We start from the raw sequence: 17,473 nt of genomic DNA, 5'->3' as shown, positions 1-17,473 counted from the left end.
CTCATCCATAATTAATCGACTGTGATGTCGTTTATGATCATATGCTCCGCCTTGAGTAAATTTACCTATCAATCTTCGGCCGAGATCTTTACAGTTGCGCTCTTCCTCGGACGTGTCCGCAGTTGGTAACCAAACTGAGGTTTGTTTTGAGTAACAAATAATCCCCGTACTGACAGTAATAGATTTTAATATTCCTTTATCAACCATAAACCGCAACAACGGAAACGGCACCCACTTCCTTTCGTGGAAATGTCTGCCAAACCAAGCATAATTAATAGGATGTAACCGTGTTGCAAATTCGAACGATTCCACGCGAGCAAATCCAGTCAGGTCAAAATCAGGTAAAGGTCCGTTAATAGCTACTCTTGTCATTAAATTTGTGGGATGTCCAAACCGCGCAAAGTATTCAGCGCATTCACCACGGCCAAGAAAACTTCCTGGATAGCACGCAATCATATCCACCGATACCATATTATCACTAACAAATACACTATTCCATAAACCGCCGTGTCCGTATTCGATGCAACTCTGCTGAACATTCTCGAGAAAACTCTTCATGGTTGGTTTCCAATTATTTTTTTGTCGTGCTATATGTGCGGCAACACTTGGAACAGTAAAACAATTAGTTAGTAATTGATCAACTTGCTCAGTTGAATATTTTTCTGTGAGCGCTTTCATTTCATTCTGTAACTGTGCAGTTCTATATATTTCTCCGTTCGGGGTCACGAACTGGTCATAATCACCAACTTCAGAACTTCTAAACAACCATACCGATACCGGATCGGTTTTACTCATTTGATAAATACAATCAAACATACCCGCGGAATAATACCTTATAACACGATCGCGTGGAAATATTTTAACTGATTCCGTCCAGGCGTGGCTGTTATGATCAATAATTGTTATTGAAGCTCCACTACGGTTGTATTTCGATTTATACAATTCCTCGCCTGTTAGCGATAATACCGTTATAGGAAATCTTAATAATTTTTCTAGCGCGGCAACATCCTTAATTGACGCCCCTACATCTTTGACTCGATTAGCCCATGTTGTTATTTTATTTTTTCTGATCTCAGTTAGACCATTTCCACGTGCTGCGTTTTTAAAATGTTCCATTACTCGCTCAGCTACACAATTTAACACCACTGATGTTTTCATTGGCGTGAGTTTATCTACACTTGGTTTCTTTATCGGATATATTCCGTAAACGACTGCAGTTACTGGATACGATCTGGCGTAATACGGTATATCAACCCCCGTCAACATTCCTGGTCTAGAATTATTGCTCAACAAAATAGTTTACCTTTTAATGTCAAGGATAGGATCATTTTTATCACGGATAATCCACGTGTCATCGTCGTTTTCGTTGACCACTTTGACAATAAATTTTATCTGTATGAAATATCTTCTATCGTCGAGATACCCAATTATGTTACGCGCGATTGTATCGTTCATGGTAGCATCAATGATAACGCTCGCGTGAGCGATGCTAGCATCGCCAAAAACTCTTCGCGTTTCGGGGATAATTTTATATGTCGACCACACATGTGCGGCACCATCACGACGAAACTCTTCCTTGGCATTCTTGATAACACCAAGCAGTTCTTTTAACTCTCTTCGTCGTACATCGCCGGTTAACCGGTCAAGATCGAATCGAGAACCTGATACGGGTTTTATTCTGGATAGTCTTTCAAAACTCATTATTATAATTACGACAAGTATTTAAATAGACAAATATATTATATAATGAACCATTGTTGCTGGCTTCGACTTAATTCATCAACTCCGTGTAACAAACCCTGCAGGGGCGAATACTGCGGACAACACGCCCAACAAGTAAGAAATGGAAGTTTAGGACCAATACCGTGTATCCGATGCCACGTTGGAGTTAAAGGAAAAACACAATTATGTGCACGTTGCGGTGGGAAACGATACCGCGAGCTTAAACGATATTATACTAAAAAAAATAATATTTCCGCGGTTGATTTTTATGAGCGTGATTACATAAATAAGTTTTCAGACAAATTATGAATTAGACAAATGATTTGCCTATAGTATAATGAATCAAGAATTCGTCCCCGAACAAGAATTTGTTCCCGAACAAGAATTTGTTGCACATCCAACTATTAAAAATTATGAAGCATCACGCGATGGCACGGTGCGACACTGCACGCGAAGACAACCAGTTGGTTTTACAACTAATGTTGGTTATCGTCAATTTACTGTATACAGAAAGGGCTATTCATGTCATCGTTTTGTCTATGAATGTTTCCATGGAGTGATCCCGACCGGGTTTGTCATTGATCACATTAACGGTAACACCCTTGATAACTCCGTAGACAATCTTCGCATGGTCACCCAGAGCAAGAACTGCTTGCTGGGTAAAACAGGGCGTTGTAAAACAGTTGCAAGAAGAGCTATCAAATCCACAAACACAATTACAGGTGAAGAAATTGTATTCCAGTCAATGTGCGCCGCTGGTAGGTATTTCGATATTTGTCGATCTGCTGTACGGTATGTCGCAGCTGGGATCCACAAAACAGCATTGTCCAAAAAATTAAATCAAAAAATCACATTTTGTTATATCCCTCTTATCATTGACGATAACTCGGATATGCAAAAACTACATTGAAAATCTCTGATTTCAAAAATCTCTGATTTCAAAAATCTCTGATTTCACACGTGTAAAATGTTTACATTTTTCCATATTAGATAAAAAAAATGGTATAATAATATGAATTACGAAAACATAAGAATCGTAATTGATGAAATTCAAAAATTGAAACAGCGGGGTTTTAATATTTTAACAGACCCGGCCACAGTTATGTCGGATTTTGAATCCTTGAATGAGTTATCAACGAAGAAAAATACTCTTCCTTCCCGATACAGGTTTATTAAAATACTGCAAAATTGCATTTATAGATCACTTGCCGAGATCACCAATGAACAAATATCCGAATTTATTCCACTGACGCGTGCAGTTGAAAGTATTCGTCGCACACTATCACACGAGTATGAGACTCGAAAATTAATTAATTCCCGAGTGAGATTGTTAAAAAATCAAATAAAGAATTCAGACGCGGCAATCTCAGAAATCAGAGATTTCCACGATTGCTCTGAAATGCAAGCATTTCCAGAAATGCAAGGACTTCTGGATACATTAAGCATTTCTGAGAAGTCAGAGACTTCTCTGGAAGTCTAACGTAAAAACGCTAGCGTTTTCAGAAACACCATTGTGAGTTTACAAGGGTAAAAAAAAAGTATTATTTTTTTTTTGTCTTTGAAATTCTACTATGGAAACGCTAGCGTTGGAAATGTGAAACATTTCTCATGTGAAACATGCAAGCATTTCTCAAGAAGTCCTTAGATTTCTCAGAACTCTTTGAGTTCCAGGATTTGCTTGAGTGTTTCTGCGGAAATACACGAATGAGAATAGTTCATGATGTGTTCTTGGTCACAAAAAACTGTGATCGTGTGATACTTCTGTAACTGTTCCTGTTGCGGCCGTGTCAACAAGAAGTCTTCGTTGCCGTGGTCGTCAACGACTATTTCGACATCCGAATACTGTTCCGGGAAATCAAATGCGGTCCTGATTGCCGCGTTGAGAATTTGTTTGTCATGTATGCGAACTCGGACATGGATATACTCGCGCATTATACACAACTGCAATTTTTTTAAATGAGAAGTCTTAAGACGAAAATCCATTAGGATTTCACCAGCAGGTTTATACTAACAGTCTCGCCACGCAGGTCCAACAGATTCCCGCGTTGGTCGACGAGTTTGAAATTTATCGTTGACAACCACGGATTGGCACACCGCAGATAGACCACATTGATTGGTTCTTGCACAATCAGAAAACCAGGGGGGTCTCTTGGTGTGAACGTATACAGGATAAACCCCTGCGTGGCCGTCGTTGTGTCAGCGCTAGCGCTGTAGCTACCGTCAATGACGTCACATACAAGATTGACCGCGACCACATCTGTGATCGAAACGATCCCGGGTGAGATGTGTCTGCCATCGGATGCTGTACTGTTGTCGTGTCTTAAAATAACAGGTTGTGGTTTTGTTCGCGTGTACGCGTTAGAAATATCCTTGTAGGATTCCTCGATGAGATCTTGGACTGATTTTCGCAGCTCAGGTGCGTTATATCCCGGAAAATTAAAAGTTGGAATATCCTCCACGCGGATATTATGCAACGTCGCAAATTGTAATCTGGCATCGCCCCCCTCCACATCCAGTAAAACCTGAATTATTCTTATTCTTATAATTTCCATCGCGGATGCAAGTTTGTTTAGTTTTTCTATGGTGGTGATAATTTTATCGCGAGAATGCAAAGCATTCCGAGAACTGCTTGTGGAAACGCTAGCGTTTCTAGTTCCAGGACTTGTTAAATCATGAGTATAATCTTGGAAATATCCTCGCAGCAGCTGTAGGTGTTGTTGGTGTGCTAGTTTGATCGGAGTAAATAAATGAGATTCTATATAATCTAGATTGTGACCGCGGGTACCCCCATCACGGGTAGGTACTTCTATCCACCTCCCCCCCCCTTAAATAAAGATTCTTTCCTGCCAGTAACTGATCTGCAAGGAATAAATAATCGCCGTACTCGAGGTCGTGTAGTGCTTCTTTGTCTGTCATAAAATCCGATTTTTCAGGCTGACGTGGAGGCGTTTTAACCTCGACAACGGGTCGTTCTCGTGGCCATCCTAATACTGTTCGAAGAGAGCTGCTATAAATATCCACGGCGTATCCCGGTGTTGAGATTTCAATGACCGTAGACAGCGTTGGTTCGTGCGCGGATATAGATATTTTGGCTTCCTTGCCGGTGATTCGTTTTATTTGGCGTTGTATCTCCGCGTTGATTTCTTCGATCTGATAACTCCCAGTGGGTAGCGTAATTGTATCCCAGTCGAATTCGTCAGAGTCGGCTTTGGTTTTCCACGAAAACACAAACGAATTATTTGGCTGCTGACCGGAAAATGATTCCGCTCTGACATTAGGCCAGCTGTGATACGCACTGAGCTTCGACAACGCGATTTCGTTCACGGCAATTGGAGTTCGAAAATTAATACCGAATTGGGGTTCCGTCGAGGACACTGAGATCATTGTGGTCCTTACCGGCGTTGTGTTTGTGACTATTTGCTGAAGCAGTTCCTGTGGCGTTGCCATCGTTATTATTTACTGAACTTTTCAAATAGTCATTGTACGCGTGTGACATCGCCGTAAATTCAGAATCTGATATCGTTCCGTCGTCGAGACTTGATGATATCAGCGATGACAGTTTCTGATATGCGGTCACGGCGGTAGTTAATTTGGTTGTGTAATCGTGCAGTTTTGTATTCGCGCATGATGATATTTTTTTTGCTATTATTCCAAAGACGCCGGCGGTGGTTGTTGTCACAGAAACACAAATTGTTGCAGCGACTACTGCAGTCACGGGAGTTATCGCTGATAGTATTAATCCCGCGGATGCAACAGCGGTAGATACCGAATAAACCATAACATCCAATACTACAACGCGGCGTCGGTACTTCCTTACTTTACGATTAAGCTCGTCGATGACGGTTTTTAATTCTGATTGCCACTCATAGACCTGATTGTATCTATATTCATTCCCGCGCGGTGTTGAAACGCTTTGCGTTTGCGTTGACATTATTTAAATCGCATGCGATTCAATTATGCAGTGACCAATTGAGGCGTTGCAGCGACGAATTCCAAACACCACCAGTAAGATGTTGATGTTAATGTCTCGTCGGCGGCTTCAAGCATAAATGTTTCCTCGGTTCCGCTGTTTAGTATTACGGTTACAACCCCGGAATACTTATCGGTGGAATGTCTCCAAGGATATGTTGTGAAGATTTCAAATTTAGCGGCTGAAAACACAGACAACCTGTAAACACCGGTGGCTGTTGCTGTATATTTGATAGTGCTATTTTGTCGTGACCATGTTGCGAATCCCGATGATACCGTGAATACGATGTTGGTGATATGCCCGGGAGTAACTTCAGTGGGAACTTTAATCAAACTGGTTTTGTTAACGATCTCAGGAATACCCGATACTATATTCTGCTGTGTTTGTTTGATCGTGTTAATGTTATTTTCTATTATCTGAACTTGATCTGAAAAACTTTTTTCCGTTCTGACTACACCTAACCGGGTATTAATCTTATTGATATCGTTGGCGTTATTAGTAAGTTTTGGTATGATTTCAGAAAGTTTCGTGTCGACGACTGGAGGATCCCCAAAGAACTTATCCACGGCCTCATCAGTTTTTGAGAAGTTTCTTCGAAGTCTTGTAAACGCGCCCACGTGAACATCATACTCTGCACGCAGCGTATTTAGTTTACCGTTGACGATGTCCACGTATTGTTTGTTTGACGCATCCTGGTCGGATTCGGGATTTGCTAACGCGGTTATTTTGTTGCCGCTCATGTCAAGTCCGCCGGTCATTACGTCGCCGGATTTTGTTACTTTGTCGCTGACTAGGTCAACAACGAGTTTGTACTGCGCGTCGACGTATTGTTTGTTTGCTGCATCGTCGTTCGAGGCTGGATCTCTGAGTACGGTTATTTTGTTTCCATTCATGCTGAGTTCGCCTGTCATCGTGTCACCGGCTTTTTTCACACATTTATCAACACCTTTATCAATACTGTCTTTGATGCTTGCGATTGATATGTTCGAGTCCTTGATGCTACCACGGTCAGTAAAAACGGGAAAGTTACCAGGGATAGCTGTACGAACATTACGGATTAAATCATTCCACTTGATGTTGCTAGTTTTTAGTTTTCCTTGCTTGTCCTGAAAAACAGCAACTTCATCTGGGTCAACTCCGGCTAGATTCAAAAGATTATCGACTTCATCTCGGGTCGCATATTTTGAGAGATCAACATCCGTGCCAGGTTTGACTTTTCTTGTGAAAGGTCTTCCGTAAATATCCACCATTATTCTTATTGCTGTTTTTCAAATGCGTGAGAAGTCCTCGGGAATGCAAAGCATTCTCATCGGAGATTTCCAGGGACTTCCGGAAATGCTAAGCGTTTCTCGATGCGGTATATTCATACACTACTCGATGCGGAGACGTTGCTGGATTTCTTGAGATTGCATCAAGAACATTTAAAACCTCGTTCCCACAAATGGGCGGATCAATTAATGTTTGTGTTGGTAGCGTCGACTGCCACACTGGAACATTAGAAAATCTGCTGTTGAGAGTGCGAGGCACTCCGCGGACATACTTGAGAAACTCAACTGGCGGTGCTAAACCGTACGAATCAAAATAGATAATTCCACGTGGATCGATCGCGTAAGCAACCCAGTGAGTTCCCGGACCATCTTTGTTGTCGAGATTGATAATGCCAGTTTCTGGATTATTCGGTCGTTGCGGTAATTGATCTCGCATAAATACTCCTCTGAAATGTTTTATACGCAATTTTTTAACAGCATCGAGTAAATCAAAATTGCTCAACGGCGTTAGAATTTTTTTGGATACCATGATGCGGGAGTTCCTGGTAGTCTTAGTCCGCGTCCCTTTTTTTTCTTGTATCCGCTCCCGGTTGCCTTCCTTAGTGCCGCCATTCCCGCAAGAGCTAACATAGGCAATCCTGCTATATTAGTGGGAGGTGAAGACATAACCCTCTTCATCATGGTGGGAGCTGCTGCAGAGATCAATGCTGGAAGAGCCGCAAGTGGGATATTACCACCCGTGGTACCCCGGTTGCGGTATCCATTTCCAGTTGCTTTCTTTAGTGCGAGTCCAGCTGCGGTTCCAACTGCTCCTAACGCTGCTGCCTTTGCTGCTGCGACTGCTGCTGGTGCTAGTGTTGCGGCGAGTATTGGAATAAGAGGAAATATTCCACCGGTTTTAACCATATCGTGGATGGCCCCAGCTGCAAAATGAAGTTTGATTCCACGTCGGGCCGCGATCGCGTTAGAAATTTGATTGAGCTGTGTTTGAGTAACTGATAGTTTATTCTGTCCTGTACCGAGCTGTGAATGTTTGAGAGTTATAGATGTTCCTGACGATGATGCTTGTTTGGATCGTAGTTTATTGATTTGTCCTTGCGATAAAGCAACATTGACGTGATGATATACCATTTATTTAATAAGGTATGATTTAATTGTGTTTCATTACATGTTTTCTACGGGAGCGTCAATAACTCTCATTCGTCCACCAACACCTTCAAGTAGCATTGCTTTATCGGAGAGTATAACCGCGACAGCTCTAAAACCAGCAGGCGGGCCGGCGGGAAACTCGCCCACGTTAGCCCGGAAGTGTATATCAACGACAGATTGCTTAGCCAAATCAAGATGCTCCAGCGAAAAGTAGTAAATGGGATACAACGATATGAAATCCAGTTGTGATATTTGCAGACCAGTATCGACATTTTGATCGCGACCCATAAATGACATCAGACGATGATATGCCCGTGCGACCTGATTTCGTTCATAATTTATCAGTATGTCCTCGGATGGTTCTTGATGCCCGTTTATTCGCAGCGAAACCCCAGAGACAGCAAGTTTGTCAAATATCATATGCGATTGTGTTTGTGAATTTACCCGTGCATTAGCCTGGAGTGCAACAAAAATATGTCGCGGCGCTGATATTCCCTGTTGTTGTGATATATGCCACGTAAACTCCCCAACACCGGCACCCTGAATGGAATCTGTTGTTGTTGTCAACCACGATATCAATGATTTACCGCCTGTGTCCATGAAAGAGAGTAACCGTTGCTCTTCGGCGAGTGATGGAGTCATAACTGGCATCCATAACGCAAGCTTGGATAATACTACTTTACCATCAGCAGCAGCTTCGCGCCAGATGGCGTCATTGTCATCACTTTTTCGGTTAAGTACAACTGTATGATTGGCTCCAAAAATAACCTTTCGGACATTTCTGCAAAATCCAAAGATGTGAGAGAGTGGAATTGCGCATGAAAATCTCCTATGGTTAGTCAATAACATCGCCTTGCGCGTTGCAAAACCTAAATTGTAATCCTGAACGGGAAATGATAAATTTTCTACTGTATCAATAGCAACGGGAGGAGCATTACGGTTTCTTGGTTGTCTTATTTCATAAGGTCTGTGTTCGGGATGATCAGAATTATCCTTAGCGAACATCATAGTCGGACCAGCTGATCTAGTGTAGTCATCGGAGTATCGTGCCAATCCCAGGATTGTTGTAGCAACATCAGCGTTATCCTGAATCGTTTCAATTTCCCTTCCATCAATGCTGTATGAAGCACTTTTAAACAGTGCCATGATACCATTGTTGACAAAACCAACTCGAACATTAGCTCCGTATTCTGTATTAGGGACAACATCTGTTACAAGCATACCCGTAACTTCAAGAAATGCTTCCGCGGGTAGGAAATATCTACTTGTGTCCCGAACTCGCAATTCAATTCGCCCCCGTTGATCAGGTACAGTTGCCTCGTAAGAATAATACTGAAAATCATGTACAGAATCGTCTTTGAGTATTGGTGCATCCATGTCAAATGCGGGATCGGATATGCGTTTGAACATTTTTATATAAAATCATCGCCGTCTAAAACGAAGTCCGCTTCCTGATATCAAACTTGTATTTATTTGTTCGGGTGTTTGGGTTATTAATTCCGCGAGTTTTTGATTGGCAGCCTGATTTATTACTTTACTGACATCCGCGGGCATAAGCGTAGTACTTGGTAGTTTCACCGGTGGTGGTTTTTCTGGTCTACGAATTAACCGCGCCAGTCTATCCCGGACTGACGTGAATGCCTTCGAGGCAAGATCACCAACAGTTCCAATAGCTTTATCACGAACAACATCAACAGCTTTCATCGACAATTGTTTCGCAATCGGGATCACTTTAGGGGCTATTCTTGAAAACAAACCAGTAATTGTATCACCGAGACCATCTCCGTAGGTTGCTCTGTAGACTGGTAATCGCGAGTTCACTACGCGGACTTGCATCACGCGCGGGCGAGAATTGTGTATGATCATTTTATTTAATTATTGTTTCTCTAACTTAGTCGCTGTGGTAATCGTCGACGAGTTCATTAATGAGTCCCCGGTAAGTACCAATATCCATAATTTTGCGCTGAAATAGTCGTTGACAGATATCTGCGGCTTCATTTATAATTTCCCGAGAGTTGTTTCCGGCACGTCTTCCTCCGATGAGAACTTCCAACCGTGATACGTCATTGACGATATTTTCAGGACAAATAATGTGACCACCAAGACCACTACCAGTAGCGGCTGGTGCGTCGTGAAATTCTTCCTCTGGAGATTGCGGCCGAAGTTGTGGCTGCGGTGGTGGTGGAGGTTGTTTTTTCTGCTGCCGAGTTTGTTTCTGCTGCCGAGAAGAAGGTTGCTGTTGTTCTATTTGTTGCAGAGGTGGAGGAAGTTGATACCCGACGGGTTGTTTTTGTCCTATTTGTTTCCTTTGCTCGTTATAAAGTTCTTTTACTTTTTCAACAAGAATTCTATACTCTAAATCATCATCTCTGGCCTGCGGTTTGTCTGCGCGTATTCGATATATCCATTTGATAAGATTATCATCAGTTACTTTATCATGGGGGGGGGGTTTAAAATTTTAGATTTACTAAATATACTAGATAATATTTTTTTAACTAATTCTTCTGGTTTAGAATTTTTAATATCTTCGACAACACCTTCCTTAAATCTTGCAGCTAATTCTACGTTTTCTTTTACTGGTTTTGGTTTTTCTTCCCCGGCGGCGACGTCAGTACCCTCAGGTATTTCTTCACCGACAGGTGGAGGTTGAGCCGCAGCGATATCAGCTGGAAGTGTTCGTAAAATCTTCTTTGTCTGTTTAGTTCTTCTTGCTATTTTTTCAGCCTGCGTCGCAGTTTGTTTTGATACCGGAAGAAGATCTTCTTTGATGACAGTTGTAACTTTCTCAGTAGCTGCAGTGACGGGTTTAAATAATTCCTCCGCGGATTCTGCAAAGACTTCCCGCGCTTGCTGTCTTAGTTGTAATTTTTGTCTGACACTATCACGGACAGGAAGAAATTTCTGAATTGCTTCGAGACGTTCTCGAGCTAATCTAGTAGTAAGTGCTTCTCCAATATTTGCCATTATTTATTTGTCAATGATTTAATTTCCCCGCACGGATTTGTAACAATAAATTTACACGACCCGCGGACACGATACCGTATCGGACTTGATACATTGTATGGTTAACGTGAAAAACTCGAAGAGAGCAGCCCCGGTGGCGACAACAAGTTGAGGGGGGGGGTCGCGTTTTTTTGTCTTGTTGCTGTTGTAGGATTAGCTTTTTTTAAGGCTTATTTTATCATTTGGTGGTCTCTAGACCCTTGTAGGATTCGCCCCCCCTGCTGCTAGGAAAAAAGGGGGGGGGGAAATTTATTCCGTCGACGAAGTTTGCAAAGTTTGGCTGCTAATCCTAATTTTACCTCGCATTAAAACAATATAGTTGAAAATAATATGAGTCGGAAAACTAGTAGAGTTGGAGAGCCTCATTCTGCCAGATTAGCGCGAGAGCAATTAGCGGCATTAAAGAAGCTTATCCCGACAAAACAATTATTTAAGAGAAATGTTCGTGGTTACGAAGATGTGCAACATGGAATTGCCGAGGAATCATCGAAATGGTTGAAGCCAGTTACCGGAACAATCGAGCAAGTTGTATTTGGTGACGAAAAAGATCCAGATACCAGGAAAAAGGGAATTTTTCCCATGTTGAAAGGTATTGAGGAACAATCACGAACATTACCCGATCGATTAGCAATAGCAGCAGCAGCACAAGGGCAACAACCTGCAATTGATTCTGGAGCAAGTAAGGGAAAAACCGTATTAGGAAAACCGGGAGTAAAAAAAGGGAAGTTTAGTATCGAGAATTTAAGAGAAAATTTCACCGATGAGGGATGGGAAATAATATCACGACCGCTCTCGACACTGTATACCATAGATCGAATTGGTCAATTTGCGGAAGATATGTTTACTATTCGAAATGAATATTTGACTGAAATAGGAAAGGAAAAATATAAAACCCGTAATAGTTGGTATGGTATGTTATATAAAGTTTATGCGGAAAAAACACAGGCGAGTGAAAGGGATCCATTTTTTAGAAGATTTTTAGAAGCAGCAGACGATAGATATAATCATAATAAGCAACTAGCGGAAGATATAAAACAGCACGCGAAGGAAAGAAAACAACAGAAGAAGGAAGAAAAAACTAAAACACGGAAGAGAAAAGTAATACCACAGGAAGAGGATATTCAACCACAGGAACCGATAATTCAACCACAGGAACCGATAGTTCAACCACAGGAACCGATAGTTCAACCACAGGAATTAGGAGCTAGACCAAAAGAAAAAATTCCACCTCAGAAAAAAGAGAGAAAATCAAGAAGGAAAAAAGAAGATATTCAACCACAGGCACCGATAGTTAAACCAGCACAACCTAAGGCATCGATAGTTAAACCAGCACAACCTAAGGCACAACTTTCCGAAGATATAAGGATGAAGGAAGAATATGAACTTCATCCAGTAAAACTTGATACTAGTGTAACCGCTGATAATTATTTGAACACGAACATATTGCATTTACTTAGAAATTATGATTCAAAAATTCAGATGGCTGCGGATGATTCTATTGAAAATAGAAGATTTATTTTGAGAAGATTTATTGCTGATAAAGTCGAAGAAGTTGATTGGCTGGCGATAATTTATTTTGGCACTTTAGGAAAACCAATAGACTATTCTGATAAAAATTTTGAAAAATTTATATCGGATGTTGGTGATTATAAATCAAAGAAGCTAAGGGAAAGTCTATCATCTACAAGGAAGAGTGATATATTAATCCCGGGTTTTCACCCCCCTTCCTTTCAACTCCCCTTAGAATCACCATTAACGTCGTCAGGGACATCGTCAGGAGAAGTATTCGAGGAAGCGTTATCGCCATCGTCATTTTCAAAACCAAAAACAGGAAGCGGATATACCATTTGCCCTGACAGTGTTGTCAACGATGTATCTCGCCTCGAGGTATTAATCGGAGGAAAACGAGCAGGAAATAACTCTCGCGAAGTAATTAACGAAGCCTCAGATATTTGTCAGCGGTTATTCCGCGGTGGCATCATCAATTCTCACATTTACAAGGAACTCGTCGATGAGCTCATCGATTAAAACAACACAATTGAAATAACATGATTGTTCACAAACATCAGCGCAGACCCAAACAGGTCCGCATAGTAAACTCTAGATTGCCCGTGTACAAATATATCCACGGCAATGGATTCGGTGATATCATTGGAAGTCTCGTTACGCGAGTAATACCTAAAATCGGACCCACGATCAAACAATTCGCGTCAAAAGCAATAGGAAAAATCGGCGAGACTGCCATTTCTGGTATCGGTAATTTGGCCAGTAAAGGCTTCAATGCTGTCAAAAGTAAAATATTAAATTTAGTGCGCAAAAAACAACCCGTCAAATTACCCATCACCAGAGAAATGCCACCCGAAATCAGCAAAGTCATAAACGACGCGGCAAATAAAAAAATAAACGATCTAGCACAGGAAGTTGCTAAGACAAATTTAGCGCAGGAAGTTGCTAAGACAAATCTCGCAAATGAAGTTGCTAATACAAGTTTTATTTCAGGCAGTGGTCTTCGTTTTAGATGATATTCTTAATAATAAATGTTCGCACAAGTGTCAAATGAAGTGTTCGACATGGACGAGCCCGTAGGAAGAGACACATCCGTGCGAGATTTCCAGTATTTCTCGTACGATGCAGTTGAACCAAATACATCTAATCGCTTGGAAATTCAAGTTCACGATACAACAAGATATTTTCTTCCATCTGAGGCATATATCGAAGTTACCGGGGAAATTATTAAAACAGATAATACCCTCTATGGAGCAGATTTTAGAGTCGGATTTGTTAACAACGGTATTATGGCGTTATTCAAGAGCGCCACTTACATGATTGATGGAAGAGAAATTGAGTCAATTACTAATGATGTTGACTTAGCAACGACGATAATAGGCCTAGCTAGATACTCGGATGATTTTACTAGATCAGCTGGTCCTAGTGTGATGTTTGCCAAAGATAATTCTGATCGTCCCGATAGTAGGCCGCTTGACATCAGACAACCCAACGATCGCGCCGCTAATCCAGCCCCTTCAAATGTTATCCAAGATCTTCCTGTTGGCGTTAATAATGATTATAATCTCGGATTTGCCACGCGAAAATCTATGCTGCAAGGACTTCACAGAAGATTCTCTTGTGCTATTCCGTTATCCCATATATTCGGATTTTGCAGGCATTTCAGAAAAATTATTTACGGAGCGAAACATACCATAACACTTATTAGAAAAGGAAATAGCGATGATGCTATCTGGCGAGAAGGTAATATCGATTACGCTACTAACGTGATAAATGCTCTCGATGCGGGAAATGCCGGCCAGGTAAAATTACTCAAATTTACCTTGTGGATGCCAGCGATAACTCCATCAATAATCGAAGAAGAAAAATTATTGTCATTTATGAACCAAGGCGGTAAATCTATCATGTCATGGCTAACAACAACAACAGATTCCATAACTACCGATATTGATGGTGATTTTACTTGGCGTATTGCATCGCAGCAAGGTACCTCTGCACCTAGGCATATCTTTATCGCTTTTTTGCACACGCGAAGATATCATCAATTATACAGCCATATGATATTCGATAGTATCAACGCAACAAACGTGTCACTGAGAGTAAATGGCCAACAAGAACCATCAGAGGAAATATCAATTAATTTTGAAAATTATTCGACAGCTCGCGCGTATTATCGATTGCTAAGTTTTATGGGTCGCGATCAAAATATCGATACCGGATTGCAAATATCACAGCTAGATTTTAATAAATTTTATCCTATCTATTACTTTTCCCTGGAGCATCTCGACCTGATAAAGCAATCCGTTGTTGATATTCATTTCAAAGCTAGAATTCGCACAGGAAATAATTTATATAGAGCCATCGCGGTAATCCTCAGCGATAGAACAATGATCTTGGAAGGCATCAGCGGCAGAATGCGAGTCATCGATGCTCCTGTCGAGAACATGTGACAAATTCCAAATTTAGACTAAGCGATTATTAATATGCCATACGAACACGTCAGTGTAACTCTGACCCCGGGTCAGATGAAAAAGCTCCAATCAGCGATATCAAAGCGATGCGGTATGAAATTAACACTGAAAAACGATCAGATTCACGGTGGACCTAACAAACTATCGCTAACTAGAGGTCAGCGTGAACGATTTTCCAAGGCCAAATCAGCGAATTCCGGTGTTCATGTGAGTCTCTCCATAGGCGCCATCAGAGACATGGTCAAAACGGGCGGATTTCTTCCTTTTCTTCCTCTGATAAAAATGGCTCTTCCGATGATTGCAAAAACAGCAGGATTAGGCGCGCTATCAGGCATAGGTTCCAAATTAGGAGAAAAAGTGGTGGGAGGGAGATACAGTAAAAAAAAGGGAGGGTTACTTCCCGTCCTCTCTCCCCTAATCGCGAAAATGTTGCAAAAACAACAAAAAGGATCCGGCCTTTATCTAAGACGGCCCCCATACGGATCCGGCCTAAGACGAGTCTACCAGCCTCAAATTTAGATTTGATCAGCGAAGCAAAGAATAAAAAAATAAAATTTTTCAGAGGTGTATTTATGCGAGATCAACTACCAGACAAACCAAACTCTACCGAGACAGGAATAATTAATCTCGATAAAAATACCGGCCCTGGCACACACTGGGTTGCCTACGCGATTAATCCTCGCGAAGTCGTTTATTTTGATTCGTACGGATTAGCACCGCCAAATGAATTTATCAACTATGTGTCTTCGCTGAAACTTCCGGTTTGGTATTCGACACTTCCAACGCAGACATTAGCGGATCCGCCAATATGCGGCCCTGAATCAATTAACGTCCTCGATGCAATTTCAAAATCATCCGGTCCGTATCACAAAATTGTATTTGAATACGCCGTAGATAAATATCATGGTTGATATTTACGGTAGATTTATCTACAGGAAGGAAAAAGCAGAAGTGACTGACGTCGATCTATCAAAGTTCGCAACCAAGAGCGATATTAACAATCTTCTATCGTTGTCAGAGGTGGATCCTGGCGAAGTTGCTGTTTTTCAAAATACCGAAGGAAGATTACACACCAGCAATGTCAAAATAACTGATATAATCAAGCGAGAAGAATACCGCGATCATATCAGTCAGTTTACTCGCCAATCAGAATTAGTGTTCAAATCTATTGCTGATATCGCCGATATTATAGCGAAGTTACCCCTGAAGGCTAATATCGCGGATGTAGAAAAATCCGACAAAGAGCTATCAGCGGCGATGCTTCTAAAGGCCGATAAAGCATTACACGACGATCTTCAGGACAGAATGATAAAAAGATTTACCAAGCTAACTAACGATCTTAAAAAACTAGACGATACATCAAAAAATCTCAATAAAAAACTCGACGAGGATATAAAAAAATTCATCCAAACCTCCTCAACTACACACAGCGATCTCATCGAGAAAACAAGAAAAATAAACGAAGATATTGCCCAAATCAACAGAGAGATTGAATCGGCACGTGCATTAATATTTCAAAAAGCCGATAGAACATCACACAGCGATCTCATCGAGAAAACAAAGAAAATAAACGAAGATATTACCAAAATAAATACCGCGATGGGTCAGAAAATCGATAAAACATCAATCGACGACCTCATCGAGAAAACAAAGAAAATCAACGAAGATATCGCCCAAATCAACAAAGATATTGAATCGGCACGCGCATTAATATTTCAAAAAGCCGATAGAACATCACATAACGATCTCAGCGAGAAAACAAGAAAAATCGACGAGGATATTACTAAAATTAACGATGAAATTAACGTGGTACGCGCATTAGTGAATGAAAAGGTCGACGGATTCATTTACCTCGGTGAAGTATCAAAATTGAGCGGGGATCTTATCAATGCGACTAAAAAAATTAACGATATTAACACAAAAATATCATCGTTGGATATCCCAAGATTGGAGAAATTATATGTGACAAATAAATTGATAGACAGAATTTTGCGATACAATCTAACATTTGTGTTAACCATAAATGATTTTATCTGGACACCCGAGAATAACACATTTAGCTTTACCGCGCCAATTGCTGGCACATATCGAGTACATATTATCTCCGATATAAAATTTAAGGTACAACCGGATCAGAATAATAAAATTTATGAACTCTGCCCTGGATTTTTTATTATTATTTCGTTAAGTGAATATAGCAAAACAACATTCACGCTAGAACCGCCAGACAGAACCACCATGAGATCAGTGTATTATTCTGTAATTTTCGAATTTTTATACGAACATACGCCATATTATCCGTAATTGTTATCGTAGATTAATAAATGACCGCATCTGACTACCGTTACAATCAGGCGAGGTCATGGCAGGATTCGCTAAAAAAA

This window comes from Sinohyriopsis cumingii, chromosome 17 (genome assembly GCF_028554795.1).
Source record: "Sinohyriopsis cumingii isolate HCF-2022 chromosome 17, ASM2855479v2, whole genome shotgun sequence".
Taxonomy (NCBI): Eukaryota; Metazoa; Mollusca; class Bivalvia; order Unionida; family Unionidae; genus Sinohyriopsis; species Sinohyriopsis cumingii.
Note: the sequence above shows the minus strand (reverse complement) of the source record.